General features: G+C 41.7%; 1 long non-coding RNA gene across 1 annotated transcript; it reads right to left on the minus strand.

Moving 5' to 3' along the window:
* Window positions 1-208: 208 nt before the first annotated feature.
* Window positions 209-7089, minus strand: LOC113897323. Its single transcript, XR_003512324.1, has 3 exons — window positions 6987-7089; window positions 3677-3829; window positions 209-1256 (listed from the first exon to the last, which is right to left on the minus strand). It is a non-coding gene; the product is annotated as an uncharacterized LOC113897323 (long non-coding RNA).
* Between the last annotated feature and the right edge of the window lie 3016 nt (window positions 7090-10105).

The following is a 10105-nucleotide window of genomic DNA, read 5'->3' on the forward strand; positions in this document are numbered from 1 at the left end:
ATAAAGGGGAAAGAAATGTACCTAAAGGCTGTTCTTATATTCTTTCTATAATATTTTATATGACAACATATTTTTAGCAGAACCCAGGATGTGGGTGTGCTCAGCTTCTCAGTCATGTCTGACTCTTTACAACCCTATGGACTGTAGCCCACCAGGTTTCTCTGCCCAAGGAATTTTCCAGTCAAGAAGACTGGAGTGGGGTGCCATTTTCTCCTCCAGGAGATCTTCCCGACCCAGGGATCGAACCCATGTCTTCTGCACTGGCAGGTGGATTCTTTACTTTATTCTGCACCAACAGTCTAACACAAAATGAAGATAAGAGAGTGACCATGTTTTATAAAGATTCTAATAAAAGAAAAATGTTAATTTTATCCCTGACATGATAACCTTCAGTTATTTTGAAAATGTGCTTCACTGGAAAACTTCATGCCTTGGAGACACCGGATATGTGACATATGGTAAAACAGATCTACATTAATGCCAAACAACACAGTCACAATGGACACGTCTGTTTCGGGTCTCTGCTGGATCTCTTTTACAGAGTTAAGCTCAGGCATTTTGCAGGATCAATGTGTTTATTTCTGGAGTGGCTTCTTACATCATTTTATGGCTCCTTCCACAGGCTACCAGCTGTGTGAGCCTCCCACAGAACCACAAAGACTATTAACTAGGAACAGAAGGAAAGGGAAGAGATGGGGCAGGGTAAAGGAGAGTTTAATTTCATTTTAACTGGCTTTTGCCAAATTATAACATCATGCCATATGGTGCGTGTGTGATGGTACTGGATCTGGAAAAAGCAGGTGGACTTAAAGGAAGAAGATGGGAGAGGACACAAATGGAAGACTGGCACAAAAAGCAATCAGGGAGAAATGCAGCCCATGGGGGAAACCAGGATGGGATGTAGAGTTGGGATTTCTCTGATGGTACAGTGGTTAAGACTTCACATTCCAATGCAGGGGGTGTGAGTTCAATTCCCTAGTCGGGGAGTTAATATTCCACAAGCCTTGTAGCTCCCAAACCCCAAAACAGAAAAAAATAGAAGCAGTAATACAACAAATTCAATAAAGACAAAAGAGAAAGATGTAGAGCCATCAATCGCTCCACAGGCCTTGGTCTGCAGCCTCTCATCCCTGCTCCCCAAACACACATCCCTAGACAGAAATCCTCTTCAGTGCTCACTTACCGCTGTGATTCTGTGCTCCAACAAGGTTCCTTGGTCAAAAGCATGTTCCTTATAAGCACCTTGCTCAGATAAACTGTAAAAAAGCAATCCCAATAAGTAAATCATTGGGTTTTTAAAGTTTTTCCTTTCAAGATGTAGCTACACATTCGGCCCTCCAGGTCTGTGGGCTCCACAACGCAGGTTCAAACAAACTAATTTTTTTTTAAAGTTATGTATTCATTTTTGGCCGCGCTGGGTCCTCGTTGCTGCGAGCTGGATTCTCTAGTCGCGGGGGGGTGGGGTCAGGGCGCGGCGGCTACTCTTTGCTATGGTGCGAGGGCTTCTCACTGCGGTGCCTTCTCTATTACAGCGCACAGGCGCTTCAATAGCTGTATTGCGTGGGCTCAGTAATTGCAGCGTGCAGGCACGGGCTTAGCTGCTCCATGGCATGTGGAATCCTCCTGGCCCAGGGATCGAACCTGTGTCCCCTGTATTGGCAGGCAGATTCCTATTCACTGGGAGAAGTCTCAGCCAAACTTACTTTGATCTGTGGTTGGTTGAATCCAAGGACGCAGAACCCGAGGATACAGAACCCGAGGATACAGAAAGTTGGCTGTACCACACCCTTTACTACAAGAGAGTGGAGCATTCTCTGATTTTGGTATCCGAGGGAGGTCCTGGAACCAACCTCTCATGAACCGAGGGACAAGTGTATTTCAGGAAGAGCAGTGAATTAAGACTTTCTCTTAAGTCTGCAGGGGAGTTGCCTGAAATCAATTAAGTCTGAGAGAAAATGGAAGGGAAGAGGAATCCCGTTTAATAAGAGCAGAGACTGGTTCAGGTGTCCATTCTTTCCTGTTCTCTCAGTGGCTATGGTCTCCCTCACACCAATGGTCAGGGAGGTGGGATTAGGCACCATTTCACCAGGATCCTCTGTGTTTTCCAGATTTCCATCCTGGATTTCCATCCTGCTCACAATCCCCAATTCAGCTAAGATTTTTATCTGCCCTTTAAAATCCAACTAAAATGTAATTGGATCTATGAAGTCCTCTGCCATCCTCCCAGGTTAACCTCCTTTCTTCTCTCCTCTGTCAGCACCTGATTCTGGCATTTATCTATGTATTTGTCAGATTACATAAGCAGATTGCAAACTCCTTTAGGGCAGACACCTCTTTCTCCTCTTCCATTTCTGACTCCTACTACACTGCCTGGATCACACCCCTTTAACAAACATTTGCTGGATTAAATAGACACAGAGTTAATGAGACTTTTGATTTTCCAGGGGCCTATTTACACATTCTCTTCACACTCCATGTAGGAAGGCATCAAACCAAAAATGCATGGGAACAAACCTCTTTGTGCAGTAAAATAAGTCCCCAAAGTGTGAATTAAAAAGCACTTCCCATTAAAAGGAAAGCACAGATTTAAGAGTAGTAGCTCCAGCCTCACATACCTAGTTAAAATGCCTCTGCCTTTGTGCCCTGGATTTGAAAGTCATGAACTTGAAAATCAGTTCCCCTTTGCTTTGTGAGCTCTGAATTGTGTTTCCTTCCCATTTGATTAACATCAGTGACACCCAGAACAAAGGCAGGAAGGGCTCTGGAGGTGCCCGTGATGTTATCAGTGGCAGCAGGGGGACCAACTTGGGAGCCTGAGCTGGGGCCTGACCAGAAAAGAAAGCACAGTTCGGAGGACTGACTGTATCATTCTTATTTGTCATTTGAATCCAGCTCTGAAAGGTTTGTTTCTGTACTGAAGAGATTTTCAAATCCATACAGTAGAATTTACAAATCCAAATGAGCCCTCTCCCCCGCTATAGCACAGATAATAAGGAATCTGCCCACAGTGCAGAAGACCGGGGTTCGATCCCTGGGTTCGGAAGATTTCCTGGAGAAGCGAATGACTACCCACTCCAGTATTCTATTCTTGCCTGGAGAATTCCATGGACAGAGGAGACTGGTGGGCTACAGTCCATGAGGTCACAAAGAGTCAGACACAAATGAGTGACTAACACTCTGCTCCCTGAGATCCATAGGCTTATTTCCCTGACGTTGTCTTTGTTGATAATGTATTTGGAATTACTCCCTGGGAATTGCCTCTGATTTGAGTCATTTAAGACTTGCTTTTGAGTCTAAAATGGCATTCTCAAGTTGGGTCACTTACTTCCTTCTATCAGACTTCACTCCACATGATTTGGAGCTGGTTTCAAAAATGAAATCTGGGGGTTCCCCTGGTGGTCCAGTGAAGAATCCACCCTGCAATGCAGAGGACTCAGGCTCAAGTCCTGTTCGGGGAACTAAGATCCCACAGGCCTCAAGGCCAATAAGGCGGTACACCACAACGCCTGAGCTTCCGAGCCACAGCTAGAATGTCCATGAGCCACAGCAACACAAGAAGATCCTGCAAGCCACAGCTAAGACCTGACACAGCCAAATAAATAATTAAAAAAAAAAAAACTGAAATCTGCTCTAAAATGACAGTGTTATGACCACTGAGGATGTACAAGGAACGCACCTCTGACACTGACACCCGCAAACAGTTGCCTTTGGAACGAGCCTGGAGAGTGCCACGCTGATGCCACAAGAGGATGCTCATTCAGACACATCAAATCTGGCAGGTTTATTTAAAGGGCAGGTTCCTCGCCTTTATCTGTGATGATGAGCCTATCTGTAGAAAAAGAACAATGATTTGCAGGGGGAAAACAGTAATTATGTGAGATGATGGAGGTGATAACTAATCTTATTGCAGTCATCATTTCACAATATATAGGCGTATCATATCATCAGGTGTACACCTTAAATTTATACACTGCTATGTACCAATTATATCTCAGTAAAGTTAGGGAAAAAGCAATGTAGGCTATTTTTTAAAAACAAAAGGAAGAAAGGAAAAGAAAGAGGGAAATTCAGGTTCAATTCATAAGAAAAATTTTAGCTATGAATGTATGACCAAAGAAAAAGAAAGATCTTTTTTTTAACAATAATGAATGGACCCAAGAGCAGGCAACTGAGCCACTCTTGCAACATTAGAAAAATATATTGATTATCAGTGTTTCCTATGGAAAGATTTTCAATTAAGAGGGGAAAATGATGGAAGAAAATTTCACATACTGAGGTATGGGGAAGTCATTCTGGGTTATACAGGATTTAATTTGAAGTTTAGGGTAACCAAAACAATTTACAAGACGTGGAAAGAAACCTAAATGTTCATTAACAGGTGACTGGAATAAGAAGATGAGGTATTCATATACAATGGCATATTACTCAGCCATAAAAAGGAATGAAATTTGGCCATTTGCAGCAACATGGATGGGCTTGTAGAGTATTATGCTAACTGAAATAAGTCAAACAGAGAAAGGCAAATATTGTATGATATCACTTATACATGGAATCTAAAAACTACAACAAACTAGTGAATATAACAAAAAGAAGACTCACAGACATAGAGAACAAACTAGTGGTTGCCAGTGGGGAGGGGGACACAGAGGTAGGGGATTAGGAGTTACAAGCTATTATATATAAAATAAACTACAAGTCTTTGTCATACAAAACAGGGAATATAGCCAATATTATATGATAACTATAAATAGAATATAACCTTTAACATTGTAAGCCGCTATGTTGTATGCCTCTAACTTATATAATATTGTACACCAACTCTACTTCAATAAATAGAGTAAAAAAAAAAAACAGATGCTAAAAGATGACCAAGCATAGGCATAGGAAAGTTTATTGAAAGATTAAAAGTAAAATAAGATATGTTTTGGCACAAATATTTACTATTGAAATTCTGTTTACAGTCATCACTAAGACTTTTAATCACTTGTCTAATAGATATTTTTAAGTTTATAAGAAAGAAGTTGCATCATCATTATTCCTTAATTTCACAGTATTATAAGAAAAGTTCACAAAATACAATTCTGAAAATCGTATATATAAGTAATCATTGCCTATTTTAAAAAAGTGGGAAAGCATGCACAGAGGAGCCATGGGAGCTCATAGGAAGGACGCTGACCCTGGAAGTGTCCTGTTATGTGTGGGGGATGGGCCAAGAGGAGCAGAATGAAGCATGTGGAGAAAGGAAAACGCGTTTTGTAAATATGACAGGTAGCTTGCTTTAAGGCAGATCACACTGCAACATCCTCATCCAACGTAAAATATATTCTAACACTCCAGAAAGACCATATAGCTTCCCAGGTGGCGCAGGTGGTAAAGAACCTGCCTGCCAATGCAGGAGACATGAGATATGGGTTTGATCCTTGGGTCTGGAAGATCCCCTGGAAGAGGAAATGGCAACCCACTCCAGTATTCTTGCCTGGGAAATGCCATGAACAGAGGAGCCTTGAGGGCTATAGTCTGTGGGGTTGCAAAGAGTCAGACACGACTGCATGCACATGCACACACTAAGTCTATACATTTTTAAAGACCTTTACGGAAAATGAATCCTCGATGTTTCTTTGTGGCCTACACTGACACAGCAGAGAGAACCTGTAAAGCTAGTTAACTGAATCACTTTAGTCAGTACAAACTGAACTAACTTTGCATTTCCTCAGTGAGGACTAGGCAAAATCAAAGCCGGAGCTGCAAAGCGCTATTTGCACAGACCCTTCTTTTTCCCACATGGCTGTCGTTGAGTTCACATCGCTGTTTATTCCTGGTCATTTATTTCTCCCTGAGCACTTCGACTTGGATTCATTTTCGTAAACTTAAAGCTGCCATTTGGGGGACTTGCTTTTGTTAGTCCAAATGGATGCAGTTCGCAGTGGACTACACTTGGCTGCATCTTTCTAAAAGGAGAGTGCCCATTTATCTTGATTGAGCCTAAGTGCAGTACTCTCTGAGTGGAGGGGGTTGGGCTGCAGAGTTTAAGGAGGCTCTTCAAAGCCCAGAATTCTGTGATTCCTTTCTCTAATTTTACATCCCATTCCTCATGTATTTCCAACGCGTTCAGAGACCTATGTGTTCAGTTGCTCAGTTGTGTCTGACTCTTTACAACCCCACAGACCATAGTCCACCAGGCTCCTCTGTCCATTGGATTTCCCAGGCAAGAATACTGGAGTGGGTTGCCATTTCATCCTCCAGGGGATCTCCTCCACCCAAGAATTGAACCTGAGGGTCCTGCGTGCGCCACCTGGAAAGCCCTCAAAGGCACAGAGAATAGAATGTCTGTGCTTAGTCGCTCAGTTGTGTCTGACTCTTTGTAACCCTATGGACTCTAGCCTGTCCGTGGAATTCTCCAGGCAAGAATACTAAGAAAGAAAGAAAGAGAGGGAGGGAGGGAGAGAGGAAGAGGGAGGGAGGAAAAGGAAGAAAAAGGAAAAGAGAGTTAAAAAAAAAAAAAAAGAAACCTCTGATTTTTCTTCTTTCTCATTCCTCACTACTTCCTATCCCTTATTCATTTAAAAAAAAAAAAAAAAAGATGGAGGTGGGGGGATTGAAGTTGTGAGGCCAGGAGGTCCTGGCAGCAAAATGAGAATCCTGTTTTCAGGCTTAGGAGGCTAGATTCTATTCAAATTTGCCCCTAATGGACAAGTCACAACAATTTGGTCTGTTCTCCCAGCTATAAAATGGGATAATAATCTCTGTAAACCCTTTCTTCCATTCTTAGATTGCCCCAAAGATGAATTTTAATCCTATAAAAATCTACTTTGAACACCAAAGTGGAAAGAGCTGCACAGACAAAACGACATAATTACAGAGCTGCTTGGTGAAACAGCTCTTGCCTTCTGACTACCGTGAACCCAGACGACAAATTTTATTGGATTTTCCCGCTTTGTTTCACCACCACTTAATATATGATGCATCCGGTTTCCCACTGAAAGGACCTCGAACTCCTTGGAGAAGTCTGATGTCCTATCTGGGGCTTCCCTGGCGGTCCAGCGGCTGAGACTCCGCGTTCCCAATGCAGGAGGCCCGGGTTCCATCCCTGGTTGGGGAACTAGATCCCACAGGCCAAAACTAAGACCTGTTAAAACCAAGTAAGTGAATAAATAAAAACATAAATATTCTTTTAAAAGACAGCAAAGAAATTAACAAAGACAATAAGGACATTTCAAAAGGACCACGGGAGCTTCAAATAAGCTCCCATTGTTAAAAAATGGGACCGTCTTAGCTTCAAAAAGAATATTAATGAAAACAGTCAAAAATATCAACATTTAAATTTATCAGCTTATAAAATACTTTAAAAGCCTGATTCATGAGTAATATGTTCATTTTCATAATTCTGACAGTTTCCCAGGTATATACATTTGTGAAAACCCATCAAGGTAAACACTTTAATATATGTAGTTTATGTCAATTATTTTGTTTGTTGCTGTTATTTAGTCACCAAGTTGTGTCTGCTCTTTGGTGACCCCATGGACTGTAGCCCACCAGTCTCCTCTGTCCATGGGATTTCCCAGACAAGAATACTAGAGTGAGTTGCCATTTCCTTCTCCAGGGGATCTTCCTGATCCAGGTAGCAAACCCACATCTCCTGCATTGCATGTGGGCTCCTTACACCTCAATATTAATATATTAAATAATCAAATTGTATACTGTTGGATGATGCTAAAAACCAACTCATTATTTTGAAAATTAGTAAACAAAGGGAGAAAATCAGCATTTTTCTTTCCAATGCAAACTGTACTGAGAATAACCAAATAGTGGATGAAGTTCCTCCCTATACATTCCCATTAATAAATAATGAAGGGATCCCTAATACACTAATGACTGTAGACATAAATCATCAACAACTGCTAACATCACAAAAGACAACCAGACATTATCTGTCTTTTGATGGGTGAAAACATCATCACCTTTAAACTTGTCAAATCGAATCCAGTTCTGATGTAGGCCTCTAGGTCCAACTATCAATTTATAGGAAGGACAGAAGAAAAGAGAAGAGACAGTGGGAATTCCACAGGACAAAGCCTGATTTCTTTATACGTATTTATAATCTTATCTATTTATCTTTTATATTTATTTTTGGCTGTGCTGGATCTTCCTTGATGTGCAGGCTTTTCTCTAGTTGTGGCAAGCGGGGCTACTCTGCAGTTGCAGTGCACAGACTTCTCACTGCAGTGAGCGCTCTTGTTGTGGAGCACAGGCTCTAGGGGTTGGGGGCTTCAGCAGTTGCGCTCCTGGGCTCCAGAGCACGGGCTCAATAGTTGTGGCTTATGGGCTCAGTTGCTTCGAGGCATATGGGGTCTTCCCAGATCAGTGATCAAACCCATATCTCCTGCATTGGCAGATGGATTCTACACCATTGAGCCACCAGGGAAGCTCCAAAGTCTGATTTCTTTACCGAATAAATTACAAGAGAGAAGAACCTGTACATTTAAAAGAAATGTAAAAGACATACCAGGGACTCCTCTGGTCTTCCAGTGGTTAAGTCTCTGTGCTTCCAGGGCAGTGGGTATGAGTTCAGTCCCTGGTGGGAGAACTAAGGTCCCACATGCCACATGTCAAGTGGTACGGCAAAAAGCAAATAAATTAACAACAAAATAGAGGCATATCACCCAACATAGTATGTGAGCCATTTTTAGATCTGAACTCAAAGTCACAAAATTTATGAAATTTATAGAACAATTGAAAATTAAAAATGGATTGGGAATTCCCTGGTGGTCCAGAGGTTAGGAGTCCGCACTTCCACTGCAGGGGGCGTGAGTTCAATCCCTGGTCAGGGAACTAAGATCCCACATGCCATGTGGTAAGGCCAAAAATATAATAAAAAATAAAATTTTAAAAAATTGATTAAATACTTGGTAGTAGGAAATTATTGTTTATTGTCTATGGTGTAATACTGTTATCATGGTTATGGGTTTGTTTTTTTTGCACAGTCCTTATCTTTTGGAGATGAAATATTTATGATGAAAATGTATGGTACCTGAGGTTTGCATCAATATGACATGGGAAAGTAGAAATGGGTAAGGTTGGCCATCAATTCATGGTTAAATAGTAAGTACATTGACATTCATTGTAGTATTCTCCTTATTTCTCTGTTCAAAATATTCTATAATAAAAATGTTTTTGAAAAAAAGTAATCATCTCTACATCCCCTTGCCATGTTAGCTAACTCTCCATCATACCATCACCCAGCAGAGAAATGGACCCAGTAACATTAACCCCCTGGGGCAATTCAGGGGGTTAATATTTAGAAAATACTTTGAAGCTTAAAGATGAAAGATACCAGATAATTGTAAGGTATTATTACTGTATTAAAATTAAATAAAAGACTCCGTAAATTTGAAAACCCAAATATGATCACTACCTACCTTAAGGTTTGGCTCACATGGAGAATGAGCTTCCTGAGAAATGCCCATAAAAAGCCAATGATCAAAGGTTGCTTCTAACAGCATTCTTTTCCACAGGCAACACTGCCCCTAGGCAGAGCAAATCTGAAGCAAAATTATTAAGGAAATTGAGTTCCCCTCAGTGTTCCCCCATCTTCCTGTTCAGCATACATCTTGGGCTACTCCTATTCCCTCCTCTCTGCCACTAATGAACCCATGCTACACCTGAGCCCTCAGAAGTACCCTGCCAATCAAAACTTCATCCATGTTACTGAACAAACATTGATTGTCTATTCTGTGCCGGCAACACAGATACGAATTAAGTTCATATGGTATGGACAAAGTGCCAGCAGAAGAGAGGGAATAACTAACTCTCTATGGGAGGATCTGGAAGAGTGTCACCAGGCCAGTGACATTTATCCTGCCTTATGAAGGATACGGAGCCTTCAGGTGGAGTCAAAGGAGAAAGGTACTCACGGTGTATGAGCTAGGTTCTCCAGAATCTGAACCAGTAGGATGTAGAGAGATAGGTGTGTGCATGCTCAGTCATGTCTGACTCTTTATGACCCCATGACTGTAGCCCACCAGGCTCCTCTGTCCTTGGGATTTCCCAGGCAAGAATACTGGAGTAGGTTGCCATCTCCTCCTCCAGGGGATCTTCCCAATCTGGG

The sequence above is a fragment of the Bos indicus x Bos taurus genome, chromosome 8, assembly GCF_003369695.1.
Source record: "Bos indicus x Bos taurus breed Angus x Brahman F1 hybrid chromosome 8, Bos_hybrid_MaternalHap_v2.0, whole genome shotgun sequence".
In the NCBI taxonomy this organism is placed as follows: Eukaryota; Metazoa; Chordata; class Mammalia; order Artiodactyla; family Bovidae; genus Bos; species Bos indicus x Bos taurus.